This window comes from Ursus arctos, chromosome Y (genome assembly GCF_023065955.2).
Source record: "Ursus arctos isolate Adak ecotype North America chromosome Y, UrsArc2.0, whole genome shotgun sequence".
Lineage (NCBI taxonomy): Eukaryota > Metazoa > Chordata > Mammalia > Carnivora > Ursidae > Ursus > Ursus arctos.
In genome coordinates this window covers 4,813,225-4,835,256 of record NC_079874.1, presented here as the reverse complement: position 1 = coordinate 4,835,256, position 22,032 = coordinate 4,813,225, and positions in this window count along the sequence as shown.

Here is a 22,032-nt window from a genome sequence, read left to right as displayed (position 1 = left end):
AGCATACACTGTGGGGTTCCCCCAAACACACACACACACAGAGACACACACACACTATCACACTCACAACACAGCACTCTCACTGGGTCTCCAGCAGAGCCATCAACACTTGGAACTGCCCTAACATATTCACAAATGTGGTCCCGACACACACATACAGAAGAAACACACACAAACACCCATGGAATTTTTCTTATAGGCATACAGACTGGTTTCCTGCAAACACACACACAGACACGCACACACACTGTCACACTCACAACACACACTCACACTGGATATCCAGCAAACTCATGAACACTTGGAACTGCCCTCACACACTCACAAATGTGGATCTGAAACACAATACGCAAGAACACACAAATACACCCATCGACTTTTTCATACAGGCATACACAATGGTTACCGGAAAACACACACACACACACACTGTCACACTCGCAACACAGCACTCACACTGGGCCTCGGCAGAGCCATCAACACTTGGAACTGCGCTTACATACTGACAAACGTTTTCCCGACACACACATACACAAGAAACACACACAAACACCCATCGACTTTTTCTTACAGGCGTACACAGGGGGTTCTGAAACACACACAGACACACACACACTATCACACTCACAACACAGCACTCACACTGGGTCTCCAACACAGCCGTCAACACTTGGAACTGCTTTAACATAATCACAAACATGGTCCTGACACACACATATACAAATAACACACACAAACACCCATCGACTTTTTCTTGCAGGCATACACAATGGTTTCCTGCAGACACACACACACACACACACACACACAAAAGTCACACTCACGACAGAGCACTCACATTGGATCTCCAGCAGAGCCATGAACACTTGGAATTACCTTAACATATTCACAAACGTGGTCCCGAAACACACATGCAGAAGAAACACACAAAAACACCCTACGACTTTTTCTTACAGACATACACAATGGTATCCAGCAAAACACACACACACACACACACATACACTATCACACGCACAACACAGCACTCACACTGGGTCCCCGGCATAGCCATCAACAGTTGGAACTGCCCTAACATACTCACAAACGTGGTCCCAACACACACATACAGAAGAAACACACACAAACTCCCATTGACTTTTACTTACAGTCATGCACAATGGTTTCCGCAAACACACACACACACACTATCACACTCACAACACAGCATTCACACTGGCACTTGAATCTGCCCTAACATACAAACAAACGTGGTCCCGACACACACATACACAAGAAACACACACAAACAGCCATCAACTTTTTGTTACAGGCAGACAGAGTGGGGTTTCCCCAAACACACACACACACACACACACACACACTGTCACACTAACAGCACAGTACGCACACTGGGCCTCGGCAGAGCCATCAACACTTGGAACTGCCCTAACATACTCACAAACGTTTTCCCGACACACACATACACAAGAAACACACACAAACACCCATCGACTTTTTCTTACAGGCATACACAACGGTTTCCCGCGAACACACACACACACAGTCACACTTACAACACAGCACTCACAATGGGTATCCAGCAGAACCATCAACACTTGGAACTGCCCTAAAATATTGACAAATGTGGTCGCGACACACACATACACATGAAACTCACACAAACATCCATCGACTTATTCTTACAGGCATACACAATGTTTTCCCGCCAACACAAACACACACAGAAACACACACTGCCACACTCACAACACAGCATTCACACTGGCACTTGGAACTGCCACAACATACTCACATACGTGGTCCCGACACACACATACACAAGAAACACACACAAACACCCATCGACTTTTTCTTAGAAGCATACACTGTGGGGTTCCCCCAAACACACACACACACAGAGACACACACACACTATCACACTCACAACACAGCACTCTCACTGGGTCTCCAGCAGAGCTATCAACACTTGGAACTGCCCTCACACACTCACAAATGTGGATCTGAAACACAATACGCAAGAACACACAAATACACCCATCGACTTTTTCATACAGGCATACACAATGGTTACCGGAAAACACACACACAGACACACACACACTGTCACACTCGCAACACAGCACTCACACTGGGCCTCGGCAGAGCCATCAACACTTGGAACTGCCCTAACATACTCACAAACGTTTTCCCGACACACACATACACAAGAAACACACACAAACACCCATGGAATTTTTCTTACAGGCGTACACAGGGGGTTCTGAAACACACACAGACACACACACACTATCACACTCACAACACCGCACTCACACTGGGTCTCCAACACAGCCGTCAACACTTGGAACTGCTTTAACATAATCACAAACATGGTCCTGACACACACATATACAAATAACACACACAAACACCCATCGACTTTTTCTTGCATGCATACACAATGGTTTCCTGCAAACACACACACACACACACACACAAAAGTCACACTCACGACAGAGCACTCACATTGGATCTCCAGCAGAGCCATGAACACTTGGAATTACCTTAACATATTCACAAACGTGGTCCCGAAACACACATGCAGAAGAAACACACACAAACACCCTACGACTTTTTCTTACAGACATACACAATGGTATCCAGCAAAACACACACACACACACACATACACTATCACACGCACAACACAGCACTCACACTGGGTCCCCGGCATAGCCATCAACAGTTGGAACTGCCCTAACATACTCACAAACGTGGTCTCGACACACATATACACAAGAAACACACACAAACTCCCATTGACTTTTACTTACAGTCATGCACAATGGTTTCCGCAAACACACACACACACACACTATCACACTCACAACACAGCATTCACACTGGCACTTGAATCTGCCCTAACATACAAACAAACGTGGTCCCGACACACACATACACAAGAAACACACACAAACACCCATCAACATTTTGTTACAGGCAGACAGAGTGGGGTTTCCCCAAACACACACACACACACACACACACACACACACACTGTCACAGTAACAGCACAGTATGCACACTGGGCCTCGGCAGAGCCATCAACACTTGGAACTGCCCTAACATACTCACAAACGTTTTCCCGACACACACATACACAAGAAACACACACAAACACCCATCGACTTTTTCTTACAGGCATACACAACGGTTTCCCGCGAACACACACACACACAGTCACACTTACAACACAGCACTCACAATGGGTATCCAGCAGAACCATCAACACTTGGAACTGCCCTAAAATATTGACAAATGTGGTCGCGACACACACATACACATGAAACTCACACAAACATCCATCGACTTATTCTTACAGGCATACACAATGTTTTCCCGCCAACACAAACACACACAGAAACACACACTGCTACACTCACAACACAGCATTCACACTGGCACTTGGAACTGACACAACATACTCACATGCGTGGTCCCGACACACACATACACAAGAAACACACACAAACACCCATCGACTTTTTCTTAGAAGCATACACTGTGGGGTTCCCCCAAACACACACACACACACACACAGACACACACACACTGTCACACTCACAACACAGCACTCTCACTGGGTCTCCAGCAGAGCCATCAACACTTGGAACTGCCCTAACATATTCACAAATGTGGTCCCGACACACACATACAGAAGAAACACACACAAACACCCATGGAATTTTTCTTATAGGCATACAGACTGGTTTCCTGCAAACACACACACAGACACGCACACACACTGTCACACTCACAACACACACTCACACTGGATATCCAGCAAACTCATGAACACTTGGAACTGCCCTCACACACTCACAAATGTGGATCTGAAACACAATACGCAAGAACACACAAATACACACATCGACTTTTTCATACAGGCATACACAATGGTTACCCGAAAACACACACACACACACACACACTCTCACACTCACAACACAGCACTCACTCTGTACCTCGGCAGAGACATCAACACTTGGAACTGCCCTCACACACTCACAAATGTGGATCTGAAACACAATACGCAAGAACACACAAATACACCCATCGACTTTTTCATACAGGCATACACAATGGTTACCGGAAAACACACACACACACACACACACTGTCACACTCGCAACACAGCACTCACACTGGGCCTCGGCAGAGCCATCAACACTTGGAACTGCCCTAACATACTCACAAACGTTTTCCCGACACACACATACACAAGAAACACACACAAACACCCATGGAATTTTTCTTACAGGCGTACACAGGGGGTTCTGAAACACACACAGACACACACACACTATCACACTCACAACACCGCACTCACACTGGGTCTCCAACACAGCCGTCAACACTTGGAACTGCTTTAACATAATCACAAACATGGTCCTGACACACACATATACAAATAACACACACAAACACCCATTGATTTTTCTTGCAGGCATACACAATGGTTTCCTGCAAACACACACACACACACACACACACACACACAAGTCACACTCACGACAGAGCACTCACATTGGATCTCCAGCAGAGCCATGAACACTTGGAATTACCTTAACATATTCACAAACGTGGTCCCGAAACACACATGCAGAAGAAACACACAAAAACACCCTACGACTTTTTGTTACAGACATACACAATGGTATCCAGCAAAACACACACACACACACACATACACTATCACACGCACAACACAGCACTCACACTGGGTCCCCGGCATAGCCATCAACAGTTGGAAGTGCCCTAACATACTCACAAACGTGGTCCCGACACACACATACACAAGAAACACACACAAACTCCCATTGACTTTTACTTACAGTCATGCACAATGGTTTCCGCAAACACACACACACACACACTATCACACTCACAACACAGCATTCACACTGGCACTTGAATCTGCCCTAACATACAAACAAACGTGGTCCCGACACACACATACACAAGAAACACACACAAACACCCATCAACATTTTGTTACAGGCAGACAGAGTGGGGTTTCCCCAAACACACACACACACACACACACACACACACACACACACAGTCACACTAACAGCACAGTACGCACACTGGGCCTCGGCAGAGCCATCAACACTTGGAACTGCCCTAACATACTCACAAACGTTTTCCCGACACACACATACACAAGAAACACACACAAACACCCATCGACTTTTTCTTACAGGCATACACAACGGTTTCCCGCGAACACACACACACACAGTCACACTTACAACACAGCACTCACAATGGGTATCCAGCAGAACCATCAACACTTGGAACTGCCCTAAAATATTGACAAATGTGGTCGCGACACACACATACACATGAAACTCACACAAACATCCATCGACTTATTCTTACAGGCATACACAATGTTTTCCCGCCAACACAAACACACACAGAAACACACACTGCCACACTCACAACACAGCATTCACACTGGCACTTGGAACTGCCACAACATACTCACATACGTGGTCCCGACACACACATACACAAGAAACACACACAAACACCCATCGACTTTTTCTTAGAAGCATACACTGTGGGGTTCCCCCAAACACACACACACACACAGAGACACACACACACGATCACACTCACAACACAGCACTCTCACTGGGTCTCCAGCAGAGCCATCAACACTTGGAACTGCCCTAACATATTCACAAATGTGGTCCCGACACACACATACAGAAGAAACACACACAAACACCCATGGAATTTTTCTTATAGGCATACAGACTGGTTTCCTGCAAACACACACACAGACACGCACACACACTGTCACACTCACAACACACACTCACACTGGATATCCAGCAAACTCATGAACACTTGGAACTGCCCTCACACACTCACAAATGTGGATCTGAAACACAATACGCAAGAACACACAAATACACCCATCGACTTTTTCATACAGGCATACACAATGGTTACCCGAAAACACACACACACACACACACACACACACTCTCACACTCACAACACAGCACTCACTCTGTACCTCGGCAGAGACATCAACACTTGGAACTGCCCTCACACACTCACAAATGTGGATCTGAAACACAATACGCAAGAACACACAAATACACCCATCGACTTTTTCATACAGGCATACACAATGGTTACCGGAAAACACACACACACACACACACACACACTGTCACACTCGAAACACAGCACTCACACTGGGCCTCGGCAGAGCCATCAACACTTGGAACTGCCCTAACATACTCACAAACGTTTTCCCGACACACACATACACAAGAAACACACACAAACACCCATCGACTTTTTCTTACAGGCGTACACAGGGGGTTCTGAAACACACACAGACACACACACACTATCACACTCACAACACCGCACTCACACTGGGTCTCCAACACAGCCGTCAACACTTGGAACTGCTTTAACATAATCACAAACATGGTCCTGACACACACATATACAAATAACACACACAAACACCCATCGACTTTTTCTTGCAGGCATACACAATGGTTTCCTGCAAACACACACACACACACACACACAAGTCACACTCACGACAGAGCACTCACATTGGATCTCCAGCAGAGCCATGAACACTTGGAATTACCTTAACATATTCACAAACGTGGTCCCGAAACACACATGCAGAAGAAACACACACAAACACCCTACGACTTTTTCTTACAGACATACACAATGGTATCCAGCAAAACACACACACACACACACACATACACTATCACACGCACAACACAGCACTCACACTGGGTCCCCAGCATAGCCATCAACAGTTGGAACTGCCCTAACATACTCACAAACGTGGTCCCGACACACACATACACAAGAAACACACACAAACTCCCATTGACTTTTACTTACAGTCATGCACAATGGTTTCCGCAAACACACACACACACACTATCACACTCACAACACAGCATTCACACTGGCACTTGAATCTGCCCTAACATACAAACAAACGTGGTCCCGACACACACATACACAAGAAACACACACAAACACCCGTCAACATTTTGTTACAGGCAGACAGAGTGGGGTTTCCCCAAACACACACACACACACACACACACACACACTGTCACACTAACAGCACAGTACGCACACTGGGCCTCGGCAGAGCCATCAACACTTGGAACTGCCCTAACATACTCACAAACGTTTTCCCGACACACACATACACAAGAAACACACACAAACACCCATCGACTTTTTCTTACAGGCATACACAACGGTTTCCCGCGAACACACACACACACAGTCACACTTACAACACAGCACTCACAATGGGTATCCAGCAGAACCATCAACACTTGGAACTGCCCTAAAATATTGACAAATGTGGTCGCGACACACACATACACATGAAACTCACACAAACATCCATCGACTTATTCTTACAGGCATACACAATGTTTTCCCGCCAACACAAACACACACAGAAACACACACTGCCACACTCACAACACAGCATTCACACTGGCACTTGGAACTGCCACAACATACTCACATACGTGGTCCCGACACACACATACACAAGAAACACACACAAACACCCATCGACTTTTTCTTAGAAGCATACACTGTGGGGTTCCCCCAAACACACACACACACACAGAGACACACACACACTATCACACTCACAACACAGCACTCTCACTGGGTCTCCAGCAGAGCCATCAACACTTGGAACTGCCCTAACATATTCACAAATGTGGTCCCGACACACACATACAGAAGAAACACACACAAACACCCATGGAATTTTTCTTATAGGCATACAGACTGGTTTCCTGCAAACACACACACAGACACGCACACACACTGTCACACTCACAACACACACTCACACTGGATATCCAGCAAACTCATGAACACTTGGAACTGCCCTCACACACTAAGAAATGTGGATCTGAAACACAATACGCAAGAACACACAAATACACCCATCGACTTTTTCATACAGGCATACACAATGGTTACCGGAAAACACACACACACACACACACACTGTCACACTCGCAACACAGCACTCACACTGGGCCTCGGCAGAGCCATCAACACTTGGAACTGCCCTAACATACTCACAAACGTTTTCCCGACACACACATACACAAGAAACACACACAAACACCCATGGAATTTTTCTTACAGGCGTACACAGGGGGTTCTGAAACACACACAGACACACACACACTATCACACTCACAACACCGCACTCACACTGGGTCTCCAACACAGCCGTCAACACTTGGAACTGCTTTAACATAATCACAAACATGGTCCTGACACACACATATACAAATAACACACACAAACACCCATCCACTTTTTCTTGCAGGCATACACAATGGTTTCCTGCAAACACACACACACACACACACACACACAAAAGTCACACTCACGACAGAGCACTCACATTGGATCTCCAGCAGAGCCATGAACACTTGGAATTACCTTAACATATTCACAAACGTGGTCCCGAAACACACATGCAGAAGAAACACACAAAAACACCCTACGACTTTTTCTTACAGACATACACAATGGTATCCAGCAAAACACACACACACACACACACATACACAATCACACGCACAACACAGCACTCACACTGGGTCCCCGGCATAGCCATCAACAGTTGGAACTGCCCTAACATACTCACAAACGTGGTCCCGACACACACATACACAAGAAACACACACAAACTCCCATTGACTTTTACTTACAGTCATGCACAATGGTTTCCGCAAACACACACACACACACACTATCACACTCACAACACAGCATTCACACTGGCACTTGAATCTGCCCTAACATACAAACAAACGTGGTCCCGACACACACATACACAAGAAACACACACAAACACCCATCAACATTTTGTTACAGGCAGACAGAGTGGGGTTTCCCCAAACACACACACACACACACACACACACACACTGTCACACTAACAGCACAGTACGCACACTGGGCCTCGGCAGAGCCATCAACACTTGGAACTGCCCTAACATACTCACAAACGTTTTCCCGACACACACATACACAAGAAACACACACAAACACCCATCGACTTTTTCTTACAGGCATACACAACGGTTTCCCGCGAACACACACACACAGAGTCACACTTACAACACAGCACTCACAATGGGTATCCAGCAAAACCATCAACACTTGGAACTGCCCTAAAATATTGACAAATGTGGTTGCGACACACACATACACATGAAACTCACACAAACATCCATCGACTTATTCTTACAGGCATACACAATGTTTTCCCGCCAACACAAACACACACAGAAACACACACTGCCACACTCACAACACAGCATTCACACTGGCACTTGGAACTGCCACAACATACTCACATACGTGGTCCCGACACACACATACACAAGAAACACACACAAACACCCATCGACTTTTTCTTAGAAGCATACACTGTGGGGTTCCCCCAAACACACACACACACAGAGACACACACACACTATCACACTCACAACACAGCACTCTCACTGGGTCTCCAGCAGAGCCATCAACACTTGGAACTGCCCTAACATATTCACAAATGTGGTCCCGACACACACATACAGAAGAAACACACACAAACACCCATGGAATTTTTCTTATAGGCATACAGACTGGTTTCCTGCAAACACACACACAGACACGCACACACACTGTCACACTCACAACACACACTCACACTGGATATCCAGCAAACTCATGAACACTTGGAACTGCCCTCACACACTCACAAATGTGGATCTGAAACACAATACGCAAGAACACACAAATACACCCATCGACTTTTTCATACAGGCATACACAATGGTTACCGGAAAACACACACACACACACACTGTCACACTCGCAACACAGCACTCACACTGGGCCTCGGCAGAGCCATCAACACTTGGAACTGCGCTTACATACTGACAAACGTTTTCCCGACACACACATACACAAGAAACACACACAAACACCCATCGACTTTTTCTTACAGGCGTACACAGGGGGTTCTGAAACACACACAGACACACACACACTATCACACTCACAACACAGCACTCACACTGGGTCTCCAACACAGCCGTCAACACTTGGAACTGCTTTAACATAATCACAAACATGGTCCTGACACACACATATACAAATAACACACACAAACACCCATCGACTTTTTCTTGCAGGCATACACAATGGTTTCCTGCAGACACACACACACACACACACACACACAAAAGTCACACTCACGACAGAGCACTCACATTGGATCTCCAGCAGAGCCATGAACACTTGGAATTACCTTAACATATTCACAAACGTGGTCCCGAAACACACATGCAGAAGAAACACACAAAAACACCCTACGACTTTTTCTTACAGACATACACAATGGTATCCAGCAAAACACACACACACACACACACATACACTATCACACGCACAACACAGCACTCACACTGGGTCCCCGGCATAGCCATCAACAGTTGGAACTGCCCTAACATACTCACAAACGTGGTCCCAACACACACATACAGAAGAAACACACACAAACTCCCATTGACTTTTACTTACAGTCATGCACAATGGTTTCCGCAAACACACACACACACACTATCACACTCACAACACAGCATTCACACTGGCACTTGAATCTGCCCTAACATACAAACAAACGTGGTCCCGACACACACATACACAAGAAACACACACAAACAGCCATCAACTTTTTGTTACAGGCAGACAGAGTGGGGTTTCCCCAAACACACACACACACACACACACACACACACACACTGTCACACTAACAGCACAGTACGCACACTGGGCCTCGGCAGAGCCATCAACACTTGGAACTGCCCTAACATACTCACAAACGTTTTCCCGACACACACATACACAAGAAACACACACAAACACCCATCGACTTTTTCTTACAGGCATACACAACGGTTTCCCGCGAACACACACACACACAGTCACACTTACAACACAGCACTCACAATGGGTATCCAGCAGAACCATCAACACTTGGAACTGCCCTAAAATATTGACAAATGTGGTCGCGACACACACATACACATGAAACTCACACAAACATCCATCGACTTATTCTTACAGGCATACACAATGTTTTCCCGCCAACACAAACACACACAGAAACACACACTGCCACACTCACAACACAGCATTCACACTGGCACTTGGAACTGCCACAACATACTCACATACGTGGTCCCGACACACACATACACAAGAAACACACACAAACACCCATCGACTTTTTCTTAGAAGCATACACTGTGGGGTTCCCCCAAACACACACACACACAGAGACACACACACACTATCACACTCACAACACAGCACTCTCACTGGGTCTCCAGCAGAGCTATCAACACTTGGAACTGCCCTCACACACTCACAAATGTGGATCTGAAACACAATACGCAAGAACACACAAATACACCCATCGACTTTTTCATACAGGCATACACAATGGTTACCGGAAAACACACACACAGACACACACACACTGTCACACTCGCAACACAGCACTCACACTGGGCCTCGGCAGAGCCATCAACACTTGGAACTGCCCTAACATACTCACAAACGTTTTCCCGACACACACATACACAAGAAACACACACAAACACCCATGGAATTTTTCTTACAGGCGTACACAGGGGGTTCTGAAACACACACAGACACACACACACTATCACACTCACAACACCGCACTCACACTGGGTCTCCAACACAGCCGTCAACACTTGGAACTGCTTTAACATAATCACAAACATGGTCCTGACACACACATATACAAATAACACACACAAACACCCATCGACTTTTTCTTGCATGCATACACAATGGTTTCCTGCAAACACACACACACACACACACACAAAAGTCACACTCACGACAGAGCACTCACATTGGATCTCCAGCAGAGCCATGAACACTTGGAATTACCTTAACATATTCACAAACGTGGTCCCGAAACACACATGCAGAAGAAACACACACAAACACCCTACGACTTTTTCTTACAGACATACACAATGGTATCCAGCAAAACACACACACACACACACATACACTATCACACGCACAACACAGCACTCACACTGGGTCCCCGGCATAGCCATCAACAGTTGGAACTGCCCTAACATACTCACAAACGTGGTCTCGACACACATATACACAAGAAACACACACAAACTCCCATTGACTTTTACTTACAGTCATGCACAATGGTTTCCGCAAACACACACACACACACACTATCACACTCACAACACAGCATTCACACTGGCACTTGAATCTGCCCTAACATACAAACAAACGTGGTCCCGACACACACATACACAAGAAACACACACAAACACCCATCAACATTTTGTTACAGGCAGACAGAGTGGGGTTTCCCCAAACACACACACACACACACACACACACACACACTGTCACAGTAACAGCACAGTATGCACACTGGGCCTCGGCAGAGCCATCAACACTTGGAACTGCCCTAACATACTCACAAACGTTTTCCCGACACACACATACACAAGAAACACACACAAACACCCATCGACTTTTTCTTACAGGCATACACAACGGTTTCCCGCGAACACACACACACACAGTCACACTTACAACACAGCACTCACAATGGGTATCCAGCAGAACCATCAACACTTGGAACTGCCCTAAAATATTGACAAATGTGGTCGCGACACACACATACACATGAAACTCACACAAACATCCATCGACTTATTCTTACAGGCATACACAATGTTTTCCCGCCAACACAAACACACACAGAAACACACACTGCTACACTCACAACACAGCATTCACACTGGCACTTGGAACTGACACAACATACTCACATGCGTGGTCCCGACACACACATACACAAGAAACACACACAAACACCCATCGACTTTTTCTTAGAAGCATACACTGTGGGGTTCCCCCAAACACACACACACACACACACAGACACACACACACTGTCACACTCACAACACAGCACTCTCACTGGGTCTCCAGCAGAGCCATCAACACTTGGAACTGCCCTAACATATTCACAAATGTGGTCCCGACACACACATACAGAAGAAACACACACAAACACCCATGGAATTTTTCTTATAGGCATACAGACTGGTTTCCTGCAAACACACACACAGACACGCACACACACTGTCACACTCACAACACACACTCACACTGGATATCCAGCAAACTCATGAACACTTGGAACTGCCCTCACACACTCACAAATGTGGATCTGAAACACAATACGCAAGAACACACAAATACACACATCGACTTTTTCATACAGGCATACACAATGGTTACCCGAAAACACACACACACACACACACACTCTCACACTCACAACACAGCACTCACTCTGTACCTCGGCAGAGACATCAACACTTGGAACTGCCCTCACACACTCACAAATGTGGATCTGAAACACAATACGCAAGAACACACAAATACACCCATCGACTTTTTCATACAGGCATACACAATGGTTACCGGAAAACACACACACACACACACACACACACACTGTCACACTCGCAACACAGCACTCACACTGGGCCTCGGCAGAGCCATCAACACTTGGAACTGCCCTAACATACTCACAAACGTTTTCCCGACACACACATACACAAGAAACACACACAAACACCCATGGAATTTTTCTTACAGGCGTACACAGGGGGTTCTGAAACACACACAGACACACACACACTATCACACTCACAACACCGCACTCACACTGGGTCTCCAACACAGCCGTCAACACTTGGAACTGCTTTAACATAATCACAAACATGGTCCTGACACACACATATACAAATAACACACACAAACACCCATTGATTTTTCTTGCAGGCATACACAATGGTTTCCTGCAAACACACACACACACACACACACACACACACAAGTCACACTCACGACAGAGCACTCACATTGGATCTCCAGCAGAGCCATGAACACTTGGAATTACCTTAACATATTCACAAACGTGGTCCCGAAACACACATGCAGAAGAAACACACAAAAACACCCTACGACTTTTTGTTACAGACATACACAATGGTATCCAGCAAAACACACACACACACACACATACACTATCACACGCACAACACAGCACTCACACTGGGTCCCCGGCATAGCCATCAACAGTTGGAAGTGCCCTAACATACTCACAAACGTGGTCCCGACACACACATACACAAGAAACACACACAAACTCCCATTGACTTTTACTTACAGTCATGCACAATGGTTTCCGCAAACACACACACACACACACTATCACACTCACAACACAGCATTCACACTGGCACTTGAATCTGCCCTAACATACAAACAAACGTGGTCCCGACACACACATACACAAGAAACACACACAAACACCCATCAACATTTTGTTACAGGCAGACAGAGTGGGGTTTCCCCAAACACACACACACACACACACACACACACACACACAGTCACACTAACAGCACAGTACGCACACTGGGCCTCGGCAGAGCCATCAACACTTGGAACTGCCCTAACATACTCACAAACGTTTTCCCGACACACACATACACAAGAAACACACACAAACACCCATCGACTTTTTCTTACAGGCATACACAACGGTTTCCCGCGAACACACACACACACAGTCACACTTACAACACAGCACTCACAATGGGTATCCAGCAGAACCATCAACACTTGGAACTGCCCTAAAATATTGACAAATGTGGTCGCGACACACACATACACATGAAACTCACACAAACATCCATCGACTTATTCTTACAGGCATACACAATGTTTTCCCGCCAACACAAACACACACAGAAACACACACTGCCACACTCACAACACAGCATTCACACTGGCACTTGGAACTGCCACAACATACTCACATACGTGGTCCCGACACACACATACACAAGAAACACACACAAACACCCATCGACTTTTTCTTAGAAGCATACACTGTGGGGTTCCCCCAAACACACACACACACACAGAGACACACACACACGATCACACTCACAACACAGCACTCTCACTGGGTCTCCAGCAGAGCCATCAACACTTGGAACTGCCCTAACATATTCACAAATGTGGTCCCGACACACACATACAGAAGAAACACACACAAACACCCATGGAATTTTTCTTATAGGCATACAGACTGGTTTCCTGCAAACACACACACAGACACGCACACACACTGTCACACTCACAACACACACTCACACTGGATATCCAGCAAACTCATGAACACTTGGAACTGCCCTCACACACTCACAAATGTGGATCTGAAACACAATACGCAAGAACACACAAATACACCCATCGACTTTTTCATACAGGCATACACAATGGTTACCCGAAAACACACACACACACACACACACACACACTCTCACACTCACAACACAGCACTCACTCTGTACCTCGGCAGAGACATCAACACTTGGAACTGCCCTCACACACTCACAAATGTGGATCTGAAACACAATACGCAAGAACACACAAATACACCCATCGACTTTTTCATACAGGCATACACAATGGTTACCGGAAAACACACACACACACACACACACACACTGTCACACTCGAAACACAGCACTCACACTGGGCCTCGGCAGAGCCATCAACACTTGGAACTGCCCTAACATACTCACAAACGTTTTCCCGACACACACATACACAAGAAACACACACAAACACCCATGGAATTTTTCTTACAGGCGTACACAGGGGGTTCTGAAACACACACAGACACACACACACTATCACACTCACAACACCGCACTCACACTGGGTCTCCAACACAGCCGTCAACACTTGAAACTGCTTTAACATAATCACAAACATGGTCCTGACACACACATATACAAATAACACACACAAACACCCATCGACTTTTTCTTGCAGGCATACACAATGGTTTCCTGCAAACACACACACACACACACACACAAGTCACACTCACGACAGAGCACTCACATTGGATCTCCAGCAGAGCCATGAACACTTGGAATTACCTTAACATATTCACAAACGTGGTCCCGAAACACACATGCAGAAGAAACACACACAAACACCCTACGACTTTTTCTTACAGACATACACAATGGTATCCAGCAAAACACACACACACACACACACATACACTATCACACGCACAACACAGCACTCACACTGGGTCCCCAGCATAGCCATCAACAGTTGGAACTGCCCTAACATACTCACAAACGTGGTCCCGACACACACATACACAAGAAACACACACAAACTCCCATTGACTTTTACTTACAGTCATGCACAATGGTTTCCGCAAACACACACACACACACTATCACACTCACAACACAGCATTCACACTGGCACTTGAATCTGCCCTAACATACAAACAAACGTGGTCCCGACACACACATACACAAGAAACACACACAAACACCCGTCAACATTTTGTTACAGGCAGACAGAGTGGGGTTTCCCCAAACACACACACACACACACACACACACACACTGTCACACTAACAGCACAGTACGCACACTGGGCCTCGGCAGAGCCATCAACACTTGGAACTGCCCTAACATACTCACAAACGTTTTCCCGACACACACATACACAAGAAACACACACAAACACCCATCGACTTTTTCTTACAGGCATACACAACGGTTTCCCGCGAACACACACACACACAGTCACACTTACAACACAGCACTCACAATGGGTATCCAGCAGAACCATCAACACTTGGAACTGCCCTAAAATATTGACAAATGTGGTCGCGACACACACATACACATGAAACTCACACAAACATCCATCGACTTATTCTTACAGGCATACACAATGTTTTCCCGCCAACACAAACACACACAGAAACACACACTGCCACACTCACAACACAGCATTCACACTGGCACTTGGAACTGCCACAACATACTCACATACGTGGTCCCGACACACACATACACAAGAAACACACACAAACACCCATCGACTTTTTCTTAGAAGCATACACTGTGGGGTTCCCCCAAACACACACACACACACAGAGACACACACACACTATCACACTCACAACACAGCACTCTCACTGGGTCTCCAGCAGAGCCATCAACACTTGGAACTGCCCTAACATATTCACAAATGTGGTCCCGACACACACATACAGAAGAAACACACACAAACACCCATGGAATTTTTCTTATAGGCATACAGACTGGTTTCCTGCAAACACACACACAGACACGCACACACACTGTCACACTCACAACACACACTCACACTGGATATCCAGCAAACTCATGAACACTTGGAACTGCCCTCACACACTAAGAAATGTGGATCTGAAACACAATACGCAAGAACACACAAATACACCCATCGACTTTTTCATACAGGCATACACAATGGTTACCGGAAAACACACACACACACACACACACTGTCACACTCGCAACACAGCACTCACACTGGGCCTCGGCAGAGCCATCAACACTTGGAACTGCCCTAACATACTCACAAACGTTTTCCCGACACACACATACACAAGAAACACACACAAACACCCATCGACTTTTTCTTACAGGCGTACACAGGGGGTTCTGAAACACACACAGACACACACACACTATCACACTCACAACACCGCACTCACACTGGGTCTCCAACACAGCCGTCAACACTTGGAACTGCTTTAACATAATCACAAACATGGTCCTGACACACACATATACAAATAACACACACAAACACCCATCCACTTTTTCTTGCAGGCATACACAATGGTTTCCTGCAAACACACACACACACACACACACACACAAAAGTCACACTCACGACAGAGCACTCACATTGGATCTCCAGCAGAGCCATGAACACTTGGAATTACCTTAACATATTCACAAACGTGGTCCCGAAACACACATGCAGAAGAAACACACAAAAACACCCTACGACTTTTTCTTACAGACATACACAATGGTATCCAGCAAAACACACACACACACACACACATACACAATCACACGCACAACACAGCACTCACACTGGGTCCCCGGCATAGCCATCAACAGTTGGAACTGCCCTAACATACTCACAAACGTGGTCCCGACACACACATACACAAGAAACACACACAAACTCCCATTGACTTTTACTTACAGTCATGCACAATGGTTTCCGCAAACACACACACACACACACTATCACACTCACAACACAGCATTCACACTGGCACTTGAATCTGCCCTAACATACAAACAAACGTGGTCCCGACACACACATACACAAGAAACACACACAAACACCCATCAACATTTTGTTACAGGCAGACAGAGTGGGGTTTCCCCAAACACACACACACACACACACACACACACACTGTCACACTAACAGCACAGTACGCACACTGGGCCTCGGCAGAGCCATCAACACTTGGAACTGCCCTAACATACTCACAAACGTTTTCCCGACACACACATACACAAGAAACACACACAAACACCCATCGACTTTTTCTTACAGGCATACACAACGGTTTCCCGCGAACACACACACACACAGTCACACTTACAACACAGCACTCACAATGGGTATCCAGCAGAACCATCAACACTTGGAACTGCCCTAAAATATTGACAAATGTGGTCGCGACACACACATACACATGAAACTCACACAAACATCCATCGACTTATTCTTACAGGCATACACAATGATTTCCCGCCAACACAAACACACACAGAAACACACACTGCCACACTCACAACACAGCATTCACACTGGCACTTGGAACTGCCACAACATACTCACATACGTGGTCCCGACACACACATACACAAGAAACACACACAAACACCCATCGACTTTTTCTTAGAAGCATACACTGTGGGGTTCCCCCAAACACACACACACACAGAGACACACACACACTATCACACTCACAACACAGCACTCTCACTGGGTCTCCAGCAGAGCCATCAACACTTGGAACTGCCCTAACATATTCACAAATGTGGTCCCGACACACACATACAGAAGAAACACACACAAACACCCATCGAATTTTTCTTATAGGCATACAGACTGGTTTCCTGCAAACACACACACAGACACGCACACACACTGTCACACTCACAACACACACTCACACTGGATATCCAGCAAACTCATGAACACTTGGAACTGCCCTCACACACTCACAAATGTTGATCTGAAACACAATACGCAAGAACACACAAATACACCCATCGACTTTTTCATACAGGCATACACAATGGTTACCCGAAAACACACACACACACAAACACACACACACTGTCACACTCGCAACACAGCACTCACACTGGGCCTCGGCAGAGCCATCAACACTTGGAACTGCCCTAACATACTCACAAACGTTTTCCCGACACACACATACACAAGAAACACACACAAACACCCATGGAATTTTTCTTACAGGCGTACACAGGGGGTTCTGAAACACACACAGACACACACACACTATCACACTCACAACACAGCACTCACACTGGGTCTCCAACACAGCCGTCAACACTTGGAACTGCTTTAACATAATCACAAACATGATCCTGACACACACATATACAAATAACACACACAAACACCCATCGACTTTTTCTTGTAGGCATACAGAATGGTTTCCTGCAAATACACAGACACACACACACACAAAAGTCACACTCACGACAGAGCACTCACATTGGATCTCCAGCAGAGCCATGAACACTTGGAATTACCTTAACATATTCACAAACGTGGTCCCGAAACACACATGCAGAAGAAACACACAAAAACACCCTACGACTTTTTCTTACAGACATACACAATGGTATCCAGCAAAACACACACACACACACATACACAATCACACGCACAACACAGCACTCACACTGGGTCCCCGGCATAGCCATCAACAGTTGGAACTGCCCTAACATACTCACAAACGTGGTCCCGACACACACATACACAAGAAACACACACAAACTCCCATTGACTTTTACTTACAGTCATGCACAATGGTTTCCGCAAACACACACACACACACACTATCACACTCACAACACAGCATTCACACTGGCACTTGAATCTGCCCTAACATACAAACAAACGTGGTCCCGACACACACATACACAAGAAACACACACAAACACCCATCAACATTTTGTTACAGGCAGACAGAGTGGGGTTTCCCCAAACACACACACACACACACACACACACACTGTCACACTAACAGCACAGTACGCACACTGGGCCTCGGCAGAGCCATCAACACTTGGAACTGCCCTAACATACTCACAAACGTTTTCCCGACACACACATACACAAGAAACACACACAAACACCCATCGACTTTTTCTTACAGGCATACACAACGGTTTCCCGCGAACACACACACACAGAGTCACACTTACAACACAGCACTCACAATGGGTATCCAGCAGAACCATCAACACTTGGAACTGCCCTAAAATATTGACAAATGTGGTTGCGACACACACATACACATGAAACTCACACAAACATCCATCGACTTATTCTTACAGGCATACACAATGTTTTCAGGCCAACACAAACACACACAGAAACACACACTGCCACACTCACAACACAGCATTCACACTGGCACTTGGAACTGCCACAACATACTCACATACGTGGTCCCGACACACACATACACAAGAAACACACACAAACACCCATCGACTTTTTCTTAGAAGCATACACTGTGGGGTTCCCCCAAACACACACACACACAGAGACACACACACACTATCACACTCACAACACAGCACTCTCACTGGGTCTCCAGCAGAGCCATCAACACTTGGAACTGCCCTAACATATTCACAAATGTGGTCCCGACACACACATACAGAAGAAACACACACAAACACCCATGGAATTTTTCTTATAGGCATACAGACTGGTTTCCTGCAAACACACACACAGACACGCACACACACTGTCACACTCACAACACACACTCACACTGGATATCCAGCAAACTCATGAACACTTGGAACTGCCCTCACACACTCACAAATGTGGATCTGAAACACAATACGCAAGAACACACAAATACACCCATCGACTTTTTCATACAGGCATACACAATGGTTACCGGAAAACACACACACACACACACTGTCACACTCGCAACACAGCACTCACACTGGGCCTCGGCAGAGCCATCAACACTTGGAACTGCGCTAACATACTGACAAACGTTTTCCCGACACACACATACACAAGAAACACACACAAACACCCATCGACTTTTTCTTACAGGCGTACACAGGGGGTTCTGAAACACACACAGACACACACACACTATCACACTCACAACACAGCACTCACACTGGGTCTCCAACACAGCCGTCAACACTTGGAACTGCTTTAACATAATCACAAACATGGTCCTGACACACACATATACAAATAACACACACAAACACCCATCGACTTTTTCTTGCAGGCATACACAATGGTTTCCTGAAAACACACACACACACACACACATAAAAGTCACACTCACGACAGAGCACTCACATTGGATCTCCAGCAGAGCCATGAACACTTGGAATTACCTTAACATATTCACAAACGTGGTCCCGAAACACACATGCAGAAGAAACACACACAAACACCCATCGACTTTTTCTTACAGGCATACACAACGGTTTCCCGCGAACACACACACACACAGTCACACTTACAACACAGCACTCACAATGGGTATCCAGCAGAACCATCAACACTTGGAACTGCCCTAAAATATTGACAAATGTGGTCGCGACACACACATACACATGAAACTCA